We start from the raw sequence: 25,731 nt of genomic DNA, 5'->3' as shown, positions 1-25,731 counted from the left end.
TAAGCAATCCAAGTTCTACAGATTTTGACCAGTTTTACCAGAGAATCCCTCCCATGCTGCAAGCAGGAAAAATATTAGTGTTTTTGTTTTTTCCTATTTTAAGTAGATTTTTTTCTCCGGCATAACTGAAGTTTTGTTGTTCATTATGCCAACTAGTATGTCTCATGGAGAACTGAGGTCATGGAAATTGGCTGGGGAAGGACTTCACAGCAGAAGGAAGGAGTCCAGAAATGGCAGTAAAATTGTGGGTTTTCATTTGATTATAGAGGCCTATTAAATTTATGTTTAAGTGAACAAACTTACAAGATATGGATTGATACACTGAAGGAAAAAACCTCTGGGGTGATTCTTGTATTTCAGGTAATAATTGAAAGTATAAATTCATGTGCTATTGCTTGGGTTTTTTTTTAAAAAGCTAGGCTAAAATACTGATTCATGGGACTTGTGGAAATAATAAAATATATACTTATTTGGAAAGTCATTCTCAGGTTAAATTTATATATTTTAAATAGGTCCTGCACAGTTTATCCCAATGTCATCATAAAAAAGATTCACTTCTTCTTGAAGTGATAATTCTACAGCAAAATTATGTTCACAGAAGTAGATTTCAAAATAAATACCAGCTTAATTAAAAAAGCCCCAAATGCACAATAACTTAGGTACAGATGCAGTTTTAGAAATTAGTTTTGGTTTGCCTTTAAAAGGGCCATATCACATGTATTTCTTCCATTGCCTCCTCATTCCTGCACTTTGAGGTTCAGTAATGCAGACGTGCAATGAGCAGAGCTTCACAAGGTATCAACTGGTGCCAAGTACTGACTCCTCACTAGGAGATGCTGATGTGTAGAATCAGGTTAGAAAACAAGCTGCTGATGCAGCTCAGTTGCAATATTTCCATACTGTACTGTGGTGATTTGACTGTTTTAGAGTACATGGTGCCACTGTTCTTCCACATGTAAATGATAAATTTTGCAAGTACTGGAGTATAGTGTGAAAACTCTGACTGCCAAAGTTTGGACTTTTAGGTGGCTGACAGGAATTTTCTTAAAGAAAAAAAAGCCATTAAACAGAAATTTTTCTTCTTAGGCAGATTCTCATCAAAATATCTCTATGTCACTTTCTTATTTGAGTATTTTTTCCCTTTTATGACTTACTGGAATTTTATCAGACAAGCTGGGCAAGCAGGAGCAGATTTCTATGAATAGAAATCATGGATTGTAAGTCACTATTGCAACATCATGTGTAGAAGTCTGCTGAGGTTTTAGGGTAAGAAAACTAGTTCCTAGAAGCAGGGAGAATGAACTTTGTAACTTAAGAAAAATAGAAGGTCCCACTCTTAAAAAAACCAAAATTCCTCTGCCCTGAATGCCTTAAACTTTGGATACCAGTCAGAATATTTCGGCATTGAATTTATGCTCCAGCAGGAGTATAAATAAGGTGGAAATGCAATCTGAAAAAGGAAATAAAATTTCTACTGCATTTGTCCCGTATTTTATATAAATCGGGGGAACTCTAAATTTTATGCCTTGTGTGTTTTAGCTTGGTTTACTGAGGTCTCTTTTACTGCAGATCTCCTTAGAGAAGTAGATGGAGAACTTCATTAGTTCTTGAAGGACTATAATCATCAGAGATCTTACTTCCCAGCCATTTGAATTGAATAATCTGTAATAAAATGTACATGAATATTTAAGTAGATAACTGTGCCTGAAGAAGTTTATTTATAGAAAAAAAATCTTAATTTCAGTACATTGTCTCTGAAACTTCTTTCATAGATACCAAGAATATCTAACACTCATGGAAATTGAGCTACTGAATTGTGGGCAACTTAGACAGAAAACACAGCCCCTTTCATTTTCTCAAGACATGTATATTTTTGTTTGTTTGTTTGTAAAGAAATAGATGGAAGAGAGTATCTTATAAATAACAAAAATTATTTTGTCATAATTTTTCTTAGAATCCTTTTGCAAATCCCCACTAGAATAAAAACCTTTTGTATTCCAGTTACTCCTTTTGTAAAAGACAAAACATTAATCAGTAAGGCTATTAAACTTACCAATCTAAATATAAGAGTTGAGAAGGAAAGAGGCACTACATCTCTGTAATGACTCATGGATGATTCATTTGTGTTAGTGTAAAATTAAACACCTACTTTTTATACAAAGTGAGGAACTGTTTGTGTTTTCAGTGCTGAAGGAGGTGCAAAACCAAATAACAGAGCAGCAGCAAGAAAGCCAAATGGCATTGTATTTGTTCTGCTTAAGAAGGGGGTGGTCAAAAAACATGAGTAACAATACTGAAAGCATTGAGACATATTTTTATATGAGGTAACCAGTGAGTGTGGAAGTGTAAATCCCTCAGAGAACATGTATGCAACAAAATGAAGTTTCTGCATTCTTCATGTGAGTCACTGAGAAGGTGAACAAAAACCAGACAGATACAGTGTATTTGGATTTTTCAATAAAGATTCAGATTCTCACAAGAAATAATTCAAGAAATATGTTACTGCTAAACTTCCATGTGGATTGAAAAGTGTCTGGGAGAATAAAAAAATAGAAATAGGAGATTGATATTCATCGTGCAAAACCTTCAGTATCTATCATAAAAGTACTTTGATTAATGTACTTATTAATCAACTAATAATAAGATGACTGGAGAGATGGCAAATTTAAGACAAGATAATTTAGGTGAAGATTAGGAAAGGATGAAGAGCTCCTGTGGGACCTCATATAACTGGCAAATATGATGCTAACTATTTGGTGGGACAGTGTGAGCTGCTGTAGTCATACCTCCTAGAGACATTTGAACATCATTTTGTGTAGCTCATTGCCACTTCTACTCATAGCACAGCACCAAACAAAAATTAAAATTGTTTCATTGATACTAGAAAATGTTTTCTTTGTGTAAGTAATAGGTCTGTGTTACTGTTAGAAGAAAAATCACATTTAATGTTCAGAAATATTTAGAAGGGTTCTAACAAAGGTAAAACGGATAATAAATGCAATAATAAAAATATTATTATTTATATTATTATTTATTATGTTACATAATCCTTATGATTCAGAAGGCAAAATCATGGGCAACTGTATCCCTCTGTTTTTCTAAAAGTGGGATTGTTATCTTTCTGATAAAAATGTCTGGTACCATCAGACAAACTGCAAGCCTGCTGAGCTACAGTGGTCATTTTATTCAGGATCTACCAGTGAAGGTTAAAGTTTCTAAATGAGAATGCTTGTGAGTATATGGTCATTGAAAAGTGAAAGTTCAGATTGCAAACTCATCCATTTAGCTTTTGGGTCTTTCACATTTATTGTGTGCAAGGTGACACTTCTGTCTTATCTGTAAAGATACAACCTTCAGTATTCATATTAATTCATAACTGATCACCTGCAAATGAGCTAACTACTTAGACTTGTATGGTTTTAGTATCCTACCCTAGCTAAGTGCTTCTGGAGACTTAAAGCTCAAAACTCAGCCCACTCAAAAAGCTTGTTAATGGGTCCCACGTGACACAGCTATCAATTTTTTAGTATCAGATATACATGCTGTATCCATTATAACTTTCACTTAGGGGCAGGCTTGCCCTAACTGTACAGAAGCTTGTAAGGCTTTGCTTTTATTTTTGGTCTGAAAGAAGGAAAAAAATAACAATGCTAGATGAGAGTGAAACTGCATATTGCAAAAGGCAATGTTGCTGTGTGTCTGGCAGAGAGGGCCTGATGCACTGCAAAGGCTTGCAAGATTCTCTCCCTGTTTTTAACATTTCCCAGGTTGTTTAAATGTGCATTGTAAGCAATGATAAAATGACAAGTTATCATTGATCTGTCCTTTCCTCCATCTCAGAGGGATTCATTAAATAATGCATGTACCCATGTGAATTACCCTTCTTCACTATACTATCCACAGACCATTAGCCAAATATAGCATCAGCAGCATCTTTCAACCCATAAGAACCCTTTGGCTTTCATTTAATTAAATTATCCCATTATGAAAACTCTTATAATGAGATTAAATTTAATTATTTATTAGACACTTATTTGCACTAGGGAACCTATCAATTATGCATGGTTGTGCTAAACATTTTTCAATCCATCACCTTTTCTTTTCATGGAAGGTGCAATTTATTAAGTGCAACTGAAGTACTGTAACAGAAGAGCTGTAGCAGAAATGTGCATGCCATATTAGTTCAATTAATTGTAAATGTAATAGGAAAACAGAAATATGAAAATTTATCCTCTCTCCTTTTGAAATAAAGAACATTGACAGTATTGCATATTTTGCAATTATATGTTACATCTCATTTTTACACCCTACCTAATAAAATTCATGGACAGTCATTTTAAATCTTGAGTTTGGTTGTATTTTGTGTGTTAATGGTTCCTAATTGCACAGAAAATTCAGATGTACAGCACAATTGGAATAGTTTAAAGAAATGTTTGCAGCACACTGTGACTTGTTGTTAAGTACATGCAATAATTTCTTAATTGTTTATAGAAGACTCTAATGTTCTCGTAATATAAATTACACAGTCATAAAGATTAGATTTTAGGCAACCTGTTAAGTCATATAAAACATTGTCATATCTTCTTGATAAGCATTTGCATATGAAGGTAAAAACTGTAAGCTACCAATAATTGTTTCAAGCAGAATGGTATTTTGTAATGAATTTAAGAAGAAGATATAAATGTCAATACGGCGCTGAGCTTTTCTTTTATAAACCTTGTCAATATGTAATTAATTATTCAACTAGAGTTCTGTGTGGCTCAGGGCAGCATTTCAAAGAGCTTTCTTTTATAAATCGCAAAGTCATCATAAGATTGCTCTTAGTTGATTCTTCTTTTTTCCCATTTAGAAATTGTGTCTGTATAAAAGCTCATGGCCACCTGTGAGGTGGCATATGCAGTGCAGTGATAAAGTGAGGAGCAAGAGGCTTTTTAGTAGCAGTAGGCTTTAGCATATGCTTTTAATACATTGCAGAAATCTGCCTTGCTTTAAAAGTGCTCGTGTTTCATGTTCAGATTTGAATGGGAGTCAAACAGAAAGATTTATTTCCTTTTTTTCCTCACTTATGCATGTAAGAGGATGTTTGCTTCATTAACTTTGAAATTCACTGGCCAAAAAGACTGCATATTTTAGAGGATTTAAGTAAATGTGCCCCAAAGTTCACACAAATTACTATAGAGCATTTCAGTCCTCATCTTGAAGGAATGAGACATGATGCATCTGTTAATAAAAACAAAAGAGTATTGCTTGTATTTGGCAAAACAGTCATATTTTGTACTTAAGACTTTATCAATGTCACCTGTTGTTATTATTTGGTACTTTCTTCCTGAAAGTCAGGATAGTTAATTAAATCTCAGTGTACCCTAGTGGGTTTGATAGAATGGCTTTATTCCTGTGAGGGAGATTACATTCATTAGGACAACTTTCCAGATGATATTCAGAACTTAAGTTTGCTTTTTGGTATGCTGCTTTTGCCAGCCGAGAATTTAGGTCAGATTTTCCAGAATAACCACTCATCTCCCACTTGGATAGATACAGTCATGTGTAAGATTGGGATGTAGTTACACAGAAGTTGTTTCTTCGGTTAAAGTACCAAGATCTTATATGAAGCAAGTGATGGTACCATAACTGGTAATTTTTGGTTTCTGGCACTTCCTCTGCAGAACCAAACCTCTGAATGAAGCTTAAAAATAGGAAAACCTTTGCAACACTGTAGGACAATGAGAATACCATCTGAAAATCCTTGAATAGTGAAAGGGTGAGCTACATCTACATCTTCTCAGCCTAAAAGCAGCATTTTAATATATTTTTCAGCAAGTTGCAGCAAAAACTTCATTTTACCTTTGGCAAAGATTTCTGTATTTTGTATTCTGAAACCTTGTTGCTGCAGTTAGCTGTGGAACAGCCCATCTTTGTCTGTGTTGGGGGCTGGTAAATTGTCAGTGGTTATTTTCATTTTTCCCACTGTATATCAATTGGCAGCTTTGAACTCTTCTTTGAAATCTCCTTCAAGGATCATGTACACTACACAGTACAATATGTTAGCAAATAATTTTAAATGCATACTTGAGACATGAAAATGAGATTAAAATAAAAATGAACATGAAAAGGCATGCTTGAGATATGACATCTGTCAGCCACCTGCTTAAATTATAGCTATCCAGTCAGGCCAGATGTACTGGTAGGTGTATGCAATTTTTACACCTATATTGCATGAAAGTTTCAGTGTTTTCAAACTGACTGTGGTTGCAACTCTCCATATACTCCTCTCTTCCTTTTACATCTGATGATACCTTTTTTTTTTTTTTCAGGTGAAAAAAAGTGGGCTTTCTAAGAGCTTCAAAGTCTGAAGCATTACACAAACCCTAAAACAAACTTATATTGTGAAGCAGGGCTTTTTTGATACATCTCAATACTTTGAATACAAGTTTTGACAGTTTTACTTGAGCAAAGACATGATCTATGAGGAAAAATAGAATTTCAGTGATGAATTCATCATTGGTATGAAAACCTTGTAGGCAGGCTTTTTATTTACATCTTGCTAAAGACTTAACTTTCTTCAAAATCCCTTATCTTTTGCATTTAATAAAGATGACAATTAATAGAACAATGCATAGATATCAATATATTTAAAATCTACTGATTTCAGCTGTGTTCAACTTTTGAGCTTTAACACTGATCGTGAAAGCAATTTACATGGTTGAGTCTAGTTGGTTATAATCTTTAGTCACTTGTCTTTATTAATTAAGGACTGAATCAATTTAATATCGTTCTGAATTAATATAATTTTTAAATGTTTTTAAAAGACACCGAGTTAAGTACTGATATTACTTAGAGGTGTGAAATTTTCACCTTTGTTGCTTGTTTAGTGCTTTCCCCTTCCATTACTATTTTACTAGAAACAGGTTTCTGAAGAGGAGCTAAGATAGTAGTAAAAATAATGTGTTGTATGAGGGAAATGATATTAAAAAGGAAAAACTTGTTAAAACCAGAGGGAAACATGGGTTTTCAGAAAATTGCACCATATAGTAAATTTTTTAGGACATTCTACATGCAAAGACTTTTCAGCTTTTTTTATTTTTACACTTTTAAAAATATTTTTGATAGTTTAGGTGAAAAGATTCCTGAGTTGAGACTTGCTTGTTTCCAGAAAGAATCCTTTTCTACAGAGCATTGATAATTTTCCCAAATCAGATAACTCTAGCTGGAAATCAGGTCATTAAGTGAGGGTGAAAGATTCTTGCTCCACATCTCCCTGATACAAAGCTTTTTTCCCACCATTTTAGGCTCTGAGGTTGCCAGCAGTCTTCCCTTTTGCTTTGAAACAAGCTGACAGCCTCAGGCATTCCAGCAGGCTATGTATCAAAGCCTTTGTCAAGTCGTACTTGGTGGAAAATCAGGTTATTCATGAGCTCATACATGGTGTCCATTGTTGTTAGCTTGTAGCTCTTTTCTTGTGGTCTCATCCTTCCCTGCATTGCGATAGTGCCTTTGATTTTATTTTTTGGTATCCATCAAAGTAGACTGAAAGAATGGGTGAAGAAAGATGCTCTTCATTGACATCACTCTTGCTGCTATGTGGTGAAGAGGAGAAAGTCAATCTGACCCACATATGAGAGAGGATAGTCCAGCTGTTAACAGCACCAGGTCTGAGATTGAAAAAAAATTCAAACAATCTATAATATAAATAAGAAGTGACTTTTTGATTGCAGCCATAGCTGGTCCCTGAAAGGAAGCAATGCACAATTTTTGTCTGTAGTGTTGCTTTCCTTCCTTCAGCAGCTCAATAGGATGAACCTGATTTCTTGAGGTGCAGTTTTACTTTTGTGGGTAGGGACTGAAAGGCTTTTGTGTGACAACTGACAGATCTTACCCTCTGGGGAACGGTCTTTCTGTGTAAAATGAAGTTGCCCTGTCAGCAAAATCAAAAACTTCATTAAAATAGCTGAACAGAACTGTAAATGGAGATCAGGCAGTTTCTTGTTATAACCTGGTTTCCTAAAGCAAAAAGGCTTTTGCAACCACATTCTTTGTATGTGTCTGTCTAGCTGCATGTCTCCTAATAATAACTTTTTAATTTCTTGGGAAATCTCAATCCAGTCTGATGGAAAGCCAGCCAACCTCACACATGTCACATTCCTTTAAGCTTTAGGAAAACACAAAGATGGCTTGTGGAGAATGTGCGGAAGTGTCCTTGGCTGATGAGAGGCTAAAGACAAATGTATCTTTGGGTGGTCATCTGTGAAACTCTAGGATAGGGCTGTTGTATACTGATGATGGTATGGTTGGACGCATGCTGGTCTCCAGTGCAGGCAAGCTGCCTTTTGGTCCTAAAGGTGTTGTTGATGACACCACCCCTGTGTGTCCCTCTCCCCAAACTGGGGTGTTGGTAAGAGGTACCTGGTTGGTCTGTGTCAGCCCCAAACCATTGCACCCTCAGCACTTCCAAGCCTTTTGAGCCACTTGCGTCCCAAAAGCCAGACCCTTCCCTCTCCAGAACTACACCAATCTCATCAGCAAACCTCTCCTTCTTCCCTGCCACTTGATTCTCTTCTCTTAAGCCACCCCATGATCTTCTCTTCGAGTTTCCCAACACGGAAGCTCCCAAGCCATTGCAGCTGCTCCACCACTGGATTTCAGGCTGGTTCCAAGCGCTGCTTTGAGCAGGCTGCGCCGCCGCTGGCTGCCCATGTTCATTCCTCTGCTCCATGGGCACTGGATCGCTGGAAGTTATCTGTGTCGGGAAAAATGTCCTCCCTTCCCCCATTCTGGTTTTCAGGAGATGTAAAAAAACCGGTTAGAAGCAGCAACTGTGAAAATTGAAGCCTGTGAGCTATAAAACAGAGGGAATCTCTGGCAAGGCCCTGTAAGTAACTCTAAGCCTGTAATTCTCTCTACTCACAGCCTTGCTCTAAAATACCCTGGCTGACCTTCCTGGCACGTTGTGGGGAAAGTTCAAATATAGTCAAATGCAAAAATCTTTCATTTATACTTGCTGTCATTAGCTTCTGGAATGTCAAAGCACAATTTCTCAGACTACTTGATGGGTTACAGGTTGATTATCTCTTATTCTAGTTTTAGTGGTTCTTTTGATCCTAGTTTTTTTTTTTTTTTTTTGTAATTGTACTTCTAATTATTTTAGATGTTTCCAGGATACTGATACTCTATGCATCTAAAGGGCATTTCAAGAAAAATACTAATGGAAATATCCTTAGAGATGAGGATTAGGGGCAGCACGAGGAATAGAGTAACTCTCATTAGGCTGGAGACTTTTTCTTCTGGGTATAAAATGCTAATGGAGCATCCTGTAGTATCTGTATGGAAAGACTCTATGTTCCTTCTGTATTTATAGATTGTAGAGTGGGAGATGCAGACGGTGCATACCCAGAATTAGATAGTTATTTTAGATGGTGGAAAGCAGGAGGGAAATTTTCAAATTGGAATGTGAGAACATAACCATGTGACTTATTCAAATTAATAGGAACTGCATAGTGTATTCTCTATGAAGCACTTTGAAAATTTTCCTGGGTGTTTTTATGCAATCAGAATAATATGCAGGCAATGAAGCAAAACCAATGTAAATACAAAGTGTTCACATAATTTTGCATGTTTTTAATTACTAACATAAACTCCACTTTTCTCCAGAAATAAAAAATACATATGAATGAAGTAGCTATCACAAAAGAAAACTGTTTCAGCAATTATTTAGAATGGAAATATTTTTTTGCTTTACTTTTTAGTGAAGTCACTAGACTTGCTTGTACATTTAGAAAAGATATTTAAAATTTTTACTCCCACTTTTGTATAAAAACCCCCAAAATACAGATTGCATCACTCTAGAGGAGATGTTTATGTCAATCACATCACCAGGTATCAAACAACTTTCTGGTAACGTATCCAGAGTCTTAATTTGATCTCAATATTGGGTTAAATGAATTCTTTGTATTCTGAAGACTGTAGCTACACTGCAGGATGATATGAGAAAGGTGTGGGAGGTAAAAGGAAAGGCTTCTGCATTTGCTGCAGAACCCATCTATCCACTGTGTCCTGTGTCCAGTTACTGCTGGCTTAGTAAAGGACACATGGTGCTTATCATTAATTAAGTCATGAATGGTGTTAATTTTATTATCCACAGGGCTTTCATTCAACATCATAAATCCAAAGCAAAGCTTCTGATTGTCAATTCAGCTCAGGGAAAGAATGAAAGATGAACCGGTTATGTCTGAAAACAAATATCATATGGTGTCTCTATCCCCTCCAAAACTCAAGTCAAAGAGTTAATTTCAGCTGTTAGTAAATGGCTGTACCACCTTGGCTTTCTCAGGACAGATGCAGCAGGTCAAAAAATGACAACACCTGTAAAATGAGAATAATTCTGAATCAATATAGCCCTTAAAAAAAACTGGCATGAAAAGTAGATATTCTGCAGCTTTCCCTGTCTACCAAGTGCTTTTCATATTTTGAAGTCTTGTCAAACCAAGCAGCAATCTTCCGCCAGATAATTCCGTCACCAATTAGTCTGTCATGGGCTTTGTCAGTTCATCTTAACTTCTTTGCCCTATAGACTGAATGCTGGATGCAAAAGATCTGAGAAAATAAATGTTTTGCTTTCTCTCTGTATAACACAAACTTTAACCCAAAGATCCTCAACTGCTGAAGTTGTGAAGCAACAAAATTCCTTCCAAGACCCCAAACTCAAAAAAGAAACAATCACATCTCCAGCAGGACCAAGAGTCTCACACCCTTCCTAGCAAGATGCAGTGTAGGAATGGTTAGAGGGGTAAGGAGGAATATATAACAAATTGACCAGTATCTGAGATAGTGATCCCCTACATGTCACAAACAAAATAGAAACACCTTCTTGATTCTATAGGATAGCTAAGAGAATAAATTCCCTTGGCAAATACATGTGGGTATTCCCCCAGAGAAGGAAATTTTAACAGGCTCATGTAAAGAAGGACAAACTGTGTAAATTGAGTAATGAAACAGTAAATTGTGAGAGCAGGAAAATCATGCAAGGTGAACGTGGGCATCATCAGCTGTTGCTGGCAGCTCATGAACAAATCAAGAGCAAAATCTTGAGCCACCCAGCTTGTGGTGCCACAGGAGTGTCCTCACTGCCAGTATAATTTAGAATATCAGTGATTCCTACTTCAGGGATTCAGATCAAGAAAGATGAGAAAATGAACCCAGAAATGATCTAATAAATATACGCACTCCTTTCTCTTACCTGCAGAGTCAAGAGGAGGTAAGTAAGCATCTGACACGCCATGGGGCAGTCACCCCTGCGTGGGAGAACAAACTCCTCGGAAGGCATTTGTAACGAGCTTAGGGGCGAGACACTGGCGAGTTGGACAATGCGTTGACTTCTGTGATGAATGTTTTCTGAAAAGTAATTTCCGGAGCTAGAAAGGAATTATGTAAATGGAGAAATAATCAGATAAGGTGATCAAGAGTGAAGAAATGAAACAGTCTTTCAGGGTTCAGTTATGAAAAGATTATTGGAATGCATTTAGCAGTATTCAGCTAATGAAGTTAGAGTTGTAATTGCAAGCAGGTGAGGAAACCAAACAAATTTTAAATGATAAATCAGAATGTATGTTTTTTAGACTTGGAGGAAGTCAGGAGTTCAATTATTTTTCATTTTTTTGATTTCTATTTTGTGAATCCATTTGCACACTTCAGAAGTACATTATGTGGGATTTTCAAATAATGGAGCTAATCCAAGATCAATTCAAGTGATGAAAATTTTCTGGATTTACTTCTTTCAGTATAACCACCCCTACAGAGACGTTGATTTGGATAGCATGGCATTTGATATTAGGCAGGGAAGGATGCTGTGGCTTATTAGTTCTCGGGTGGAAGGAAAGAAACACATTGTCAAATGCTAAAGGGGATATTAACTGTCGCTTCCCTGAGCACATGACATCTATGTGGAAATCTTATGAAGTCTGGTTATCGCTATTTTTATTACATATTAGGTTATCACATTTCCACTGATGTCTGCCCATGTACTTTCATGTTTATTGACTGTTAGATGACATCACTGATTTCTGATTGCACATACTTTGCATTACTACTAGTTCTCAGCTATTTGATGGAAGATTTATTGGTATTATCCATGGATCTTTCTAGCAAGAGAAAAGCTACACATCCTTAAACAGCGCTAAATTTGGAAATTTGGTAGGTATCCCTAAGCTGTGTAGTACAGTTTTATTAAACCAGAGAATCTTATGTCTTGCAAAGTTACAAGCAAGCTCAGGTGAGTGTAAAGATTTAGCAAATCAGTGTCTCAAACCAATCTCTTAAATCTCTGTGATTCATTTGGGTTTTATTCATAGTCATGAGTTTCTAAACCAAATGTAAACAGAAGTCTTCAAACCTCTTTTTCAGGCTCTCTAAAATCCACTTCTCTTACTAAATTAATAGGAAACATTTTTATTGCATATTAACTTTCAGCTATTTTCTCACAGCCATTCATTTCAAGTAATTTTATTTTATTTTACCCATTCAAATTTTGAGGAACTGGTGTCTTCAGTGCATCCAAACATGATGAGATAACTAGACCAGTTTGCAGCAACGTGGACTGTGAGGATTGGCTCCAGCCAGCAGTACATAGCCCTCTTGAGGTCAGAAGGACAACTGATGGGTACCACAGTCCACCTTTGGACTGGACTGCAGGGCAGTGGCCTGGGCTGAAGCAGACCCCAACAGTGGTTGACAGTAACCTTGTAATGTAGGACCTGCTCAAATGCATTTCATCCTGCACATTCATCAGATGGTAAAAAAATTTTAGGCAACCCTACATTACATTGATGTGAAAAAATAGTTGACCTAAAAGTTGCTGCTTTAATACACATGCTGGATAACTATATACTATTATTTACTTACTTACCAGAAAAACAAGAGGCAAATCCTGTAATTCATCAGCTAGTAGAGAAAGATTTGTATAAGCCTCCTGCTATGCTTGGTATACCACATTTGCCTGAGACCAATTACTGTGATGCTGATTCTGTTTTAATTCAGGATTTAGAGATGCATACACAATATTTTATAGTATTTTGAAGGTGAAAATACTAAGAATGTTTTCTCATTAAAAAAAAAATAGTATTTTATGAGAAAGGAGATTGGAGAAAAGAAATGCACTTTAGAGCTATCATTGAGGCTTTGTGGCAGCTTTTTTGGGGTTTCTTGGAAGAATAAGAGCCAGCTGAGGGGCAGCCACTCTCCATCCCTTGGATTTCCCATTTTCAACTGTTCCTGAGACCACCACACTGTTCCTGAGACTATTTCTGAATTCAAAACTATTCTAGATACAGATTAAGGTTCAGGAGGGGTAGCCTTCATTCTAGAAGCTTGAGGGGTGGTAAGCACTTCATCAGTGGCTGCAGGGGCTAGGGATGTCTTAGTTTATGGCCAAAGCCCGCTGGGGCTTGGTGGAGCAGGAGGTGTCCTCAGCCAGGGCAATGAAGCCCATGTGTCCTGGGCACCATAAGGCATCACATGCAGCATTCAGTCTCCAGAAGTTTAATTTTAGTTTTTTTTCAATAACCAGTCATCTGTTGGAGTACATTGGTGGAATATATTTCAAACGAATGCATTTTCAGGCTACTAAAGCTACTGAATTTTCCAAGATGTCTCTAATTTAGGCTTCTGTGCTTTCCAAAAGAGCTGTTAAAAATCAGCCTGGTTACAAAAAATACCCTGCTTGTAATGACAGTGGCCCTAGATTCACCAAAGACAAATAAGCTTTTCTGAGTTACACTCAACACTTTCCTTATACTAATAGCAGACACACTGCAATTCTTTAAAAGTCAAATGATAAGAGTTAAAACCAGGTTACTCTACTTTGCTTCAAGTTCTTCATGCAGTTGCCTGCTGTTGTGTGTAGCTCTGTGTCCTGTTCCCCTTATGATATTGCATTCTTCCAGTACCACTGCAAGAAAAGCATTCTGCCTCTGCCCAGTGTGCAGCACCCATGCTGTGTCTCTCAGCTCATAAACTGGCAACCAGTGCAAGATGCATTTTCATTTGTCTGGGTCTAGTTTAGCAATACTGTTTAATGGAGGTGGTTGTGCATGGAGATCCCTGCATTGTGCAAGGCAAGGCATCCCTAAAGATGCATTTTCAGAACTTCCTTAGGTGAATAGCTTGTGTGGATATGAATGCTTTGCTCTTTTGGGCATGCAGATGTGGTACAAGACAGAGGGGCAAGGTATACGATTTAGTTTTTTAGATATTGGTAATCACAATTTTGCTTGTTCTTAATTCTTGTGAAACTCACTTGAATTTTTTTTTAACCTATTTCCCTCTTGCGAAACCTCCCCTCTAGTGACAGGTTTGCAGGGACAAAATTTCTGCCTGTTGTCTGTGACTTTTTTTTCCCCCTTGAGCCCAGGTTTGAAAGGGATCTGTCATCTTGTGTTTGTGGGCTTAAAGTATAATTATGAATAATTGGTTTAAGAATTAAGTATTTCCTCAGAAAGGTAGATTTTAAAGCAGGATATATATGTAGAAAATCTGTATAATGCCATAAATGTAAAAAAAAAAAAAAAAAAAAAAAAAATTCAAAAAAAATCCTTATTAGTAGCCTGGAAGCATCCAAGCAGTTAAAAGAGTTTAAGCTTTGTTTACATTTTGGCTGCAAGAGGTGCCTCTCTTTAAGTATTTAGATAAACAAACCAAAGCTACCAAAGCTGCTGTTTTCATTAGCATCTAACACAGAGCCCAGTTTCCTTACCTGAGAGAGCGTTAAACTAAAATTCAGTGGCAGAGAGCAATTTGATCTCTTGCAAATATAAATCTTGATAAATCTTACACTGTGGAAAAAAAACCCCAACAAACCAACCTTCAAATTTCGTACCTATTGACATTGCTTAATAAAAACATCTCGAGTGCTGGTGCTTCTGGGTGTGTTTCCAATAGCAATGTGATTGCAAGGCTCCGTGGATAAAGTTACCAATCCTTTGAATTCTGACCTTCAGTCTAAAACAGCTTTAGAGGTTATTCTTTTTCCTTTTTGTGAGATTGCAGAGAAAAAGTTAATGCTGCTGGAAGGAAGCGGGGGAGGGAGCTGGGCTTGGAGATGAGAACTGGGTCTTTGAAGCCATCTGAGAAGTTTTCCTCTGGCCTTGATTTGTAACAACAAATATTGGCAGTCTGAGTCAGTAATTATGCAAAGTTTCAAAATAGAGCCGAATGCTCAATTTTGAAACTTCTGTGAATACAATTACTATTGAGACCAAATTGATTCTAAGCGAAATTGTACTGTTGGGTTCGACAAAGTCTGGATTCTTGGGGCAGCTGTAGCCACCAAAACCTGAGAGTATCTTAAGTCCATCATCTGTGTCTGCAGGGAGGTGACACCTCAAAATTGGGTCCCCTGCATTGACTGGAAGTGTCTCTCCCCTGAGGATGAGGGTTTGGATGATCACCTTTGACTAAATCCTTAATTTTAGGTGATTACATATAGGTGAGAATGTAGCTTCTGCAGAACAAATGATGCTCAGGATATAATTACTGTAAAGTTTAGAAGAATTTATTCTGTTAAATTACCTAAAAACAGTTTCTGGGAAAAAACATCATTGCAAGTATAAAATAAATCACGGGATTATTTTAACTTAGACTTCTACTTTGTCCTTTTCTTTACAAGGCCCACAGTGGGGAAAATTTATAATATTTTAGAGGACATTCAGATCACCAAAAGAAAAATTGTGTGACTGAATGTTTCAAAGTTAAGAATGTACATATTTACTGTGTTCAGCTAATGCAAGGTTTGTAATTTGAATATGTATTTATGTGTCACTTATATTAATCATAAATGCAGGTTTGTCTTAATAATTTGTCAAAGTGAGCCTGGGTTGCTGTTCTTTCAATATTCTTTCTAATTTGAAATGCTTTAATCAATAATTATTTTCTCTATATAATATTTTTAGTTTTTTTTGTGCAACCTTATATGTCAGTAGCTGAAAAATTATGTAATAATTGGCACAAATAACTAAAATACTGTAATGATCCACTGCTCCATCTACTGTTGAACAGTGACATGAATAACACTCCAGAAAAAAAATACAAAATGCATTTAAGAAATAATAACAAAATAGAATTTACAACAAAAAAACCTATTGTTTCTGTGGTTAGAGAACAAACATCTTTTTCTAGCAGACTAAAGTATTCTGAGTATGACTTTCAGAGTTGAAAAACAAAGAGGAACTCTTAATCTTTTTCACTTTATAAGAGGTGCTGAGAAAACCGGTTCTGTTCATGTTAGTGATAAAAAGTTGGGAAAAAGACAGTCTAGTATTACTGAACTGACTCATGTCATACAGTGCACTATATTTATATCACTGGCAAAAATGTAAGTTATTGCTGTGAAAAAAATTTTGCAATGGTTTCTGAGTTCTGCCTTTATTCTGGTAGCACTAAATGAAAGATGAGGAAGGCCTAAGCAGTCGTGGGAGGATGAACTATGGAAAAATGGCATGTGTGTGAAATGGTGTGTTTTATAGTCTTTACAGAACAACAGGAGTTGATTATTTTGTCAGCTCACTGGTAATCTCTCATTTTCAGTGTGCTCTTCCTGCAACCCAGTCTTCCAAGGAACTACTGATTATAGCTTCTGTCACCCCTTAGAATGCTAGCAAGCTGCTTCTCAGCATCAGTGGTGCATTTGATTTCACTTGTTCATTTTTATAAGCAAATTATTATTCACATATCACAGTGAAGGATGATTATTTTCAAATTTTAGGTAGTTATGTTTCCATGCTGAGCTGGAGTAAAAGCCTGAATGTCAATTAGAAAAATTAGCTGTCTCTTAAGGAAGCTCACCGCTTGCAATTTACTCCTTCATTTCACCCCCTATCTTGTCAACTGGTAATTCTTTAAATTACTTTCTTTAGACAAATATTTGTTGTCTTCAGCAGGACTTCTTTTATAAATAGCTACATGTTTATGTATCTTTTGAGCAGAGGTTTTTGTGAGGCAAATAAAAGTAACACTCCACTGATTCTTAGGTACTGCAGACAGTATTAAAGGTCCCCCTGTAAAACTTTTGAACTTTATTGGAAAATAGAAGGTAATTTTTTATAGTTCAAATTGATGGCTGAGACATTGCTAAAATGAAGACTGTTGTAGATGCAAAAGCTACATTACTTTTAAACCTGGAGTAGATCTCAGATCTCTGCCCTCAGGATGTCACAGACCTGGTGTCTCGGTCTTCAAGGAAAAGCCATCACTTTTGTGGGTAGAACAGCTACTTCATATGATCTGGAGACAAAAGCTTTTCAGTATTTTTGTGTGCCAATCATTGCCTTCATGAGATTTCTAGAAGAGACAAGTAATGTAGAGTGTTAAAAAATACCCAAATCAAAATGATAGTATTAGATACATTTAAAATTTAAGTTCACCTAGGAAACCTTTCCTTCACCCTGCGAAACTACTTTTTTATTTTGCATTTAGAGTAGTGAGTATATATATAATTTACACTTACTGGTCCTTGTAAATAAATAAATAAATAAATAAATAAATATTTCTATATACACACACTATTTTTTCTCACTTTAACATAATGCTTTTAAGATGCAAGAAATCTACTGATAAACAAGCATACTTTCACTTTGAAGAGTGAAAAATTGAGATACACTAAGGTATTGGCTTTCAAACTAGACTTGGAACACTTTCTATGGGAAGTCTCTGCGTCTTTTTATGTCATAGCTGTCAACTATTTTGGAATCATATGTAAGTCATGCATTCATACAAAAAGCTAAAGCAGCATCTACTTAAGATTAATAAATATTGCTATTTCCTGTTTTTAATTATACTAAATGGTTCTGTAATTTGTACTGAAGTGATGGATTGAAAACAACTACAATTGCATGCAAACTAGAAAAACTAGCAAACTGGGACCAGCAGTTCATACGTGTTTTGGCTAAGGACAAACACAGCACATTCCTTTTCTTATAACACATTGCACACAGACCTTAGTTCAATATGAATTTTATCCAATATATCTTGAAAGAATATAATTAAAGTGTTCTTCTTAGGCACACTGATAGTTTTTTTCACAGAACACTTTAAATGGTTGACTTCTGATGCTTTTTCCTGTTTCTATTTACCAAGGTCTTTCTGCTTTTGCTCACATGAGTAGCATGAGACAATACGGGCTCCTGTCAAATGCTGCAAACTTCTGTTCCAGCCAGGGATGTCTCTAGGCAACAGCTGCTATGTGTAAGATAAAACTTGTATGGAGGCATAGGAGGGAGGCATATTGCTGCTTCAGAGGGTTCTGACGTTGCACTGCAGTTGTTATGGGAAGAGCCAGGTGGTGGCTCTCAGGAGCAATGGGATACATCTTTTGCTTTAGTGAAGTATGGTCTTCCTAGGCCTATTTCTGATATTAAATATTTCAGTAGTATTTCCTACTTGGAGACAAACATATTAACATCCCACTGTTCCATATACATCTTACATCTAATTTTTCTTAATTACCAGAACATCTGTAATTGTGGCACCTAAGCGCCCGGTAAATGTTGTGTTCCAGATGGACCCATTTTACTTGTGCTAAAACAAGTGTGTGACACTGCATATGAAGTAAAAACCATATTGCATGAGTAATGGTTGTAATAATATACCCAGTAGCTTGTTGTGCATTTGATGTTATGTAATAGGCCTGGTCCTTTACTTCTTAGGACTCTTGAGATGCCAGCTGCATTAATGGGAATGCAGAATCAGGACAAATTTATGGCATGACGAAAACATATGCAAATCCCACTGAAATCTCTGTTCCAAGCCCAGTGCTAGTGCAATTGTGGTTTGAAAATGATGTTGGGTGCCAGTGACCAACAACCCATCCTGCACTGATTTGGTATGTAGTTGCTGGGAAGAACAAACCCCAAAAGATAAGTAAATAAACCTCTTTTAAGTAGGTTTCAAATTGGTGCAGTACTCAGCTGTCATAATTAGATTACCTATTGAAATAAAAAGAACTGCACTCACTTAAACCAAATGAGGATCTGGTCCATGGTATCAGCTGTAGGATAAGTTCATAGGTTAGACCCTATCATGGGGTAATGATATACACTGATCTGAAGTCCAATCTTCAGACATCAGATAAAGAACTTTAAGGCACTCTTTAATGGCTGTATAAACACAGAGGACCCTACTTTATCTCATATCCCCCATCTAGATCATTTATATGTCTTCAGTTCCCATACTGCCTACATGCCATACTACAGAAGAGATTAAAAATTCAAAGCTGATTCTTTTCTTGCAATGCATTGTCAACACTCTTTTTCTAATCATCTTAGCCTCTGTGTAATTTATCCCATGTTTATTCTCACATCATCAAGCTCTGTACATGTGTGTGGGGATCTGTCTTACTGTAATTAAATACAAAGACTGGGCACACTTCTGAAGTTATTACTTAGATATAACTCCAAGTAGGGACTATGAACTAAACAACAATAAACCTGTTTTAGTAATCTTTGCATTTAAAATACTAAAATTTATTCATATATTTGTGCTATTTGGTTTTGGTTTTTCTTTTCAATAATGGAATTAAATAGATTTATTCTAAAATTTACATGCATCATTGAAGTCAGTCTTCTTTTTAAATAACTTTTAATTTCCATACCATCATTTAAATATCACTATTTTTGAGAAAGGGTTTTGAGTTACATTTTCCAGAGTTAGATTGTACCTCACATCTACAATATGATATTATTTGATTTATTCTAGAAAAAAAATGAACTTCTGCTTTGTTAAAGTGTGTGCCTGATATTATACTTTTAATAGATGTAGCTCCTACAGTCAGTGAAGCAAGATGTATCTTTATATCAGACTGGGTAGGACTTTTTAAAAAATGATCTTATTAACACTGGTAAAGAATTCAGTAGTAAGCGTTTTCCAGAAGATCGTGGCTGTTCCAAAAAAGCACATAGTTCAGAATGATTGCATAGCCTTGTGCTTCAGGGTTTCAGTGGCTATTACCTGATAAAGCTGCGTGGCTCCATAATAAGTAACTTGTATTTCTTTCACAGTTTAATATAGAACACGATAAATAGTTTTCTTGGCGTGAGATGTGGTTTGTGACTCTGAAGAAGTGATGGGATTGTGTTTGTGCTGGCTACGCAGACGGGCCCAATCGAAAGCTGCTTATTTTGACCTGGGTTCCCATATATGGTGTGTGACTGTCCCGAGATCCCTTTTCTCCGCTAAACAAAATGAAATCCTAGGTGCATTTTCGGCTCGAGGTTGACTTGTAGCTTTGCAAACTGATCTGCTTTCCTGAAGTATTCCCAATGTACTTGCTACAAAATAATGTCTCACTTACTGGGATGTAGTAGCCAGAAGATATTTCTCCTCTAGAAGTATTGCTTTCACATTCACAGATTAGTTAATTGAAGGTAAGGATATATTAGCAGTGAATAACCACAGGTTTTTATAAAGAGAAAAAAAGTTCTGTTTCAATCTGTTTATACAGTATAAAGTTGGGGGGGGTTGTTGATTTTTGGTTTTGTTTTGGTTTTTTAAAATTTAGTACTTTAGACCTGGCATGGTTAAGACTTCTTTTTTGGTATTACAAATCGTTATGCTGTTTTCCTCATCATACTTGGATTATGCGCACTGAAAAACTGTAGAAAAATTAGTGCTACATGAAGTGAAAGATACTGTCTGCATAGTGGAAATACTCTGGAGAATGCTGGTCAAATTTAGTTACTATGTATGTTATAATGTTTTTTAACATAATGTATGTATTTTTGAAAGAGTTTTTTTTCTTTTTAAATTATGAGCAACTAAAAGTTCTGTAATAGAAAAGCCTCATAAACCTATTTCAGTTTAATGGCTTACTAATTAAATTACTTAATTACCTATTGATTGGTAAAAGCTAAGGTTACTTAATGCACAAATTTAACTCTATGCAACCATCTCTCCCTTCTTTGGAAACGTTTATATGGTCTGTGGAAACAGCTTTTATACAGTTTCAAATTTAAAAACTTTAGTAAGTGATTAGTAATAATTAAAATACGAATTTGACTGTATTTACAATTGTTTTTAGGCATGCAGATATTTAATGGTTTAAGTAGTTTAAACCATTTTAAAAGTTCCAGATATTTTATTTAATAAATACCCTTAAATTGTAGGAGGCTAGCTAAATAGTTTTAGCAGACCCTTTCTTTACAAGGTTGCAAGAATCTCAGATATTTGAGAACAAATCTGTTACATATCCAATCAAAACGGCATGTCCAGACGTGCACGCTGGTTGTATGCTTAAGAGCCTCTATGAGTATCCCTATTTAGCCTCTCTCATTGATATAATGTTGGTGTAATTCCAGTTATTCTATTAGGACGGCTTTAGTTTAAACCCAGTTTAAAAGAGTGGACGCATCTATGGGCAATTCGACTTTCTAAATGAGGAGGAACCCGAGGGATTTTCAGGAGTTTTTCTGGGGTGAGGCTGAGGAAGGTGCAAGGAAGGGGGGCCCTGTCGGCCGGGCAGGGGCCGGAGGGGGCGGCCGGGGGCCAGGGGCGCGCAGCTTCCGCGGCGGAGCGCGGCAGCCCCGGCCGCGTTTCGCCCGTGCGGGAAGGCTGACTTCAGACCGCGCAAGCCTCATTGCAGTTGTTGCTTTTAAACCAATAAGGTTGGGACAAGAGAATAGCTGCGGTTTGCATTACAAAAACAAAAACAAAACCCAAAGGGGAAAAGAAGGAAAAAAAAAAAAAAAAAGGCGAAGGGGAGTGAGGCGGAGAGCGGGCGCGGGAGCGGCGGCGTGCCCCCAGGCAGTGCCTGGGCAGACACACACGGCTGAGCAAACAGGCGGCGGGGCTGCAGGCAGCCTCCCTTGGCCGCGCTTTGTCTGCCCGGCCCGGCCCGGCGCGGCCCGGCCCCGGGGCGCTCCTGCCCCGCCGCGCCATGGGAGGCGCGGCCGCCGCGCTCTGACCGCGGAGCTGCGCCGGCACCGTGAGTACGGGCGGGGGCTCCGACAGCGGCGGCGGGGCGGGCGGACCGGGAGGGCAGCGCGGGGAAGGCGCCGCTGCCGGTGCCGAGGGGCGCGGGGTCCCGGGAGCGCGGAGCGGCAGCGGCGCTTTCCGCGCGTTCTGCCGCTCCGGAGGAGAGCGGCGCTCAATTATAAATCGCTGGGTGCAGCAGTTAATTTTGGCCGTGGTTCAGGCTGGGGTTTGTAGGCTTCCCACAAAACAGATGTTGGGAGGTTCTGTTTATTGTGATCAGCCAGGTTTGGGGATTCTCCTGTTTGATTTCCTCGAGTGCTAATGGTTCGGCAGATAGGAGTAGCGTGATGGGGCGATGTTAAATGGGGGGTGGAAATAGGCACGTACGGTACGAAACCAGCAGACCTTGTTGAAAGAGACATGAGAGCGTGAGAAAAATAATAAGAAAATTGGGAGGAAGAATGCCTGACAGAGATTTTGACAGTGCTTTCTGAAGCAGGAAATCCTTTTGCTTAATATGTTTAAATTTTCCAAACACCAAGGAAAACATGCAGATCCCCACAGGAGAACTTTTCAAGATGACAGAATAAACATCTACACAACTCAAATATTTGACGTTTATTGACATTTTAGGTGGCTTATTCAGAACGGTGATCTTAGAACAAGGAAGTTAAAGACCTTCTGAAGTCTCCTTAAATTTACATCTTCCTTTTGAGCAACCAAGACCCACCAAACATTCTCTTGGCGTTTCAAACACCAAGAGGAAGGACTTCTCTTTACAGTGCAAGATTGATTCTGGAAAAATAAAGGTGTTAGTGCACTTGAAAATGCTTCTTTGAAGGTGGTTGGGGTTTGGTGTGTTTTTTTCTTTCTTCTGTAAGCAAACATTCAAAACCAAGGTAAGCGAAAGACATAAAAGCTTTCTGGGGTGGGGGGGGGGGGGAATGATAGTATATTTCAGTAGTTTGTTTAAATTTAAAAATGAGCACTGGGGGAAATTTGGAGTAAGAAGTGGAAATGTGGTGTAGTGTATCATTGGAAGTTTTTAACATTCGATACCATGTATAAAAATTATTTTATTTTCCAACCCATACTGAGATGGTTCGCAAAGCATCTGCCAGAACACAGACTACTGTTTTGAGGTGTCAGATAAATTAATAGTATTTATATGGATACACATTGGTAAAAGTACATATATGTGTGTGTAAATACGTTACAGAATTTTAGGTATATAAACACATATGCATACAGCGTTTTCATTTTGCTCACAAATCTATGACATGCAGTTTTTAGCCAAGCACCTCGCTGCTGTCAGAGTTTTCCCAAGGCCTGGAAGGGTCTGGAAATGAGCAGCCATCCCCTCTCAGCATTTCTGCGCAGTGACAGGCAGCTTGAGTCATGCTTCACCTTAGGAGAAAAAAAAGAATGAGTAATCATTTTATTTGAATTGCAATAAGTAAGAAATATTTCTCAGGAGCCAAAAACATCTTGGAAAATCAGAAAGACATTCTTGAATGGCTGGTCATAATAAAAACATTGTCACATTGTAGTATTTCTTTCTTAAGGGGAGGAAAGTGTTGGGATTTCAAAATGTTTCATTCATGAGTGTATGAAATGAGCACACAGGACAGCACTTTAGAAGAATTTAAACTAGCAATTAAAAATTTAATAGCTTCAATTACTTGCTTTTGCTTTAATAAGTAAAATTTGTCTTTGATGTGAATGTCTAGTGAAAAATCCCAACCTCTTCCCTTGGAGCCCAGCGATATATGATTACTGGGAGAGTGAAAGTATTCCCAGGTTTCCTGGGTTGCCAGCAAGGTGCCTTTCTGCAGCCAATTCGCGTTTTAGTTTTTTACCATTTTGGCTGTTGAAGCCATTATGTCGGTAGATACCGACTGCGTCGTTCTTCTAGGAAGGTAAAGAGTGCTGTTGGGAAAAAAAGTCCCTTTCCTCCCTCCACCCCTTCCTAAAAATGACAGATTTTTTTTTTTTCCCTAAGAAGGAACACCCTCGTTTGAAAACTGACATTGTCTTTGAAATTTGCTTCTGTAAAGTAGAACTGTATTTTAAGAGAAAATGTGTGTGCTGGCTACAGTTTTGTAGGTTAAATTCTTATTTTCACTTTGAAAATTTCTTTTCAGCTGGAAAAATGTTTTAAATTATAGCCATTAAAAAAAATTACTCCTAGCAAGCAAAAATACTGTGGAAAACCTGTAATTTAGACAAGTACCTACATTTTATTTGCTCTGTGATGCTGAAATTTAGAATCTCTTCCCATTTACAGTTTACTTTTCACAGAACATTATTAACTTTTTGGCTTCATACATGATCTTCTGTCAGATGCTTTTGATTTGTAATTTAGCAAAGTATAATAAACAGTGCAAAAGTCATGAATTTTCCTCTGCATCCTGAGCTCTGTGGTAGGGAAAATGTGATAAAATGTGTACCTTAAGTCTTGTTTGATGATCTCTCAAAGCAAGTTTGCCTTCTGGAAATAATTTCTGGGGTTGAAGAGCATGGTATTAACAGATTTAATGTGGCTATTCAATGGATTGGTGGAGTACTATGTGAGGTTTAACAAAATGAGAGAGACAAATTGAACATCAACAAAACCTACATCTGTGAAGAATTATAAATTTAATTAGAAAAAAGGGCAAACTTAAAAGACCTCATTAACTAATCAGAATTTGATGTTACTGATTTAAGATTCTTAAATGGATGAATTTTAAGTAGCTTTGCTATCATTGTCCTTTTTTTCTCACCATGTACTGCATAGTTCCCAATCTGCAGTCTGTATTAAGGAGAAAGATGTGAATGTTGCTGACAAAAATCAAATTATACAGAGTAATGTTTTTGAAGTATTAAGAAGAACGTGTATGCCATTTAGCCTATAAGGCATTTTTAGTTTAAGCAGAGCACTGAGTATGAAGGGGGTGTGACAGCTCCTTTTTTTTTTTTTTTTTTTTTTTTTTTTTTTTCTAATGTGACCCATTTCTGTCTGGATGAGGCCAGGCATTTTAGTTTTTTCCCCTACTTTTTATTTGATATGTGAGTTATGTTGCCAAACTTCAATTATCCAGAAACCTGTTGACAAAATGGAAATATATGAGAGAAAGCACAAGCACACACCACCCAGAAATGTTTTTATTCTATGAATTAACTGGTCGTCATAAGTGTGGTTCCTTACTACGTTGTAATTTTGTACTGCACATAAAAAACTGAAAGCATGTGAAGTGTAGCATTTTGTAAACTGTAACTAATTTCAGTCACATCTGTGTCTAATTGTTGTCTGCATTCGCATTCTTGAGAGTAGATTTATTTTTCCTGGACCACTCTGTGGATTCAGCTGACCAGCCTAAGTGAGGATTAGTTGTTTTAAAGTTATTTTGATTAAAGAGTCATTTTTAAATTTGGTAACGTGCAACACATGGTTTAAATAATCCTTGAGACACAAAGGAATATATCTAAAGTATGTCTAATGAAAATGAAAATTGTGGATATGAACTTTCACAAATCACAGAGTGTTGGAGGACATTTAAGGTACATATTTAATTCACTGTGAATGAGCTGGTTATTGTTTTGCCCTGTCACACAAATACATAAATGAGATCTTTCATGCTATGCACATACATGAACATGTATATATGTCTATAATGTATATATTTTCAAAGGTACAGAAGTTGCTTTTTTTTGTAAAAATTTGGTACTTAAAATAGTGATAATTACATTTTTTTTAAAATTTGAATCAAGTATGAATAATTGTATAGTTCATGTTGGAAA

General features: G+C 36.9%; 1 protein-coding gene across 9 annotated transcripts in view; it reads left to right on the top strand.

Annotated features, from left to right (window-relative positions):
• The window catches only part of EYA1 (EYA transcriptional coactivator and phosphatase 1), a 157,786-nt gene that overhangs the window by 46,354 nt on the left and 85,701 nt on the right, over positions 1-25,731 (top strand). The window contains exon 1 of one of the 9 annotated variants that reach the window (XM_072924759.1): positions 20,156-20,402. The exons of 7 other annotated variants lie outside the window; for them this stretch is intronic. The gene's annotated coding sequence lies outside the window, so the exon portion shown is untranslated. Of the gene's footprint in view, positions 1-20,155; positions 20,403-21,685; positions 21,959-25,731 lie in introns of those variants that run through there. One more of the 9 variants, XM_072924758.1, reaches the window with a different exon arrangement.

This window comes from Taeniopygia guttata, chromosome 2 (genome assembly GCF_048771995.1).
Source record: "Taeniopygia guttata chromosome 2, bTaeGut7.mat, whole genome shotgun sequence".
NCBI classification, from domain to species: Eukaryota; Metazoa; Chordata; class Aves; order Passeriformes; family Estrildidae; genus Taeniopygia; species Taeniopygia guttata.
Note: the sequence above shows the minus strand (reverse complement) of the source record. Positions and strands in the feature narration are given on the sequence as shown.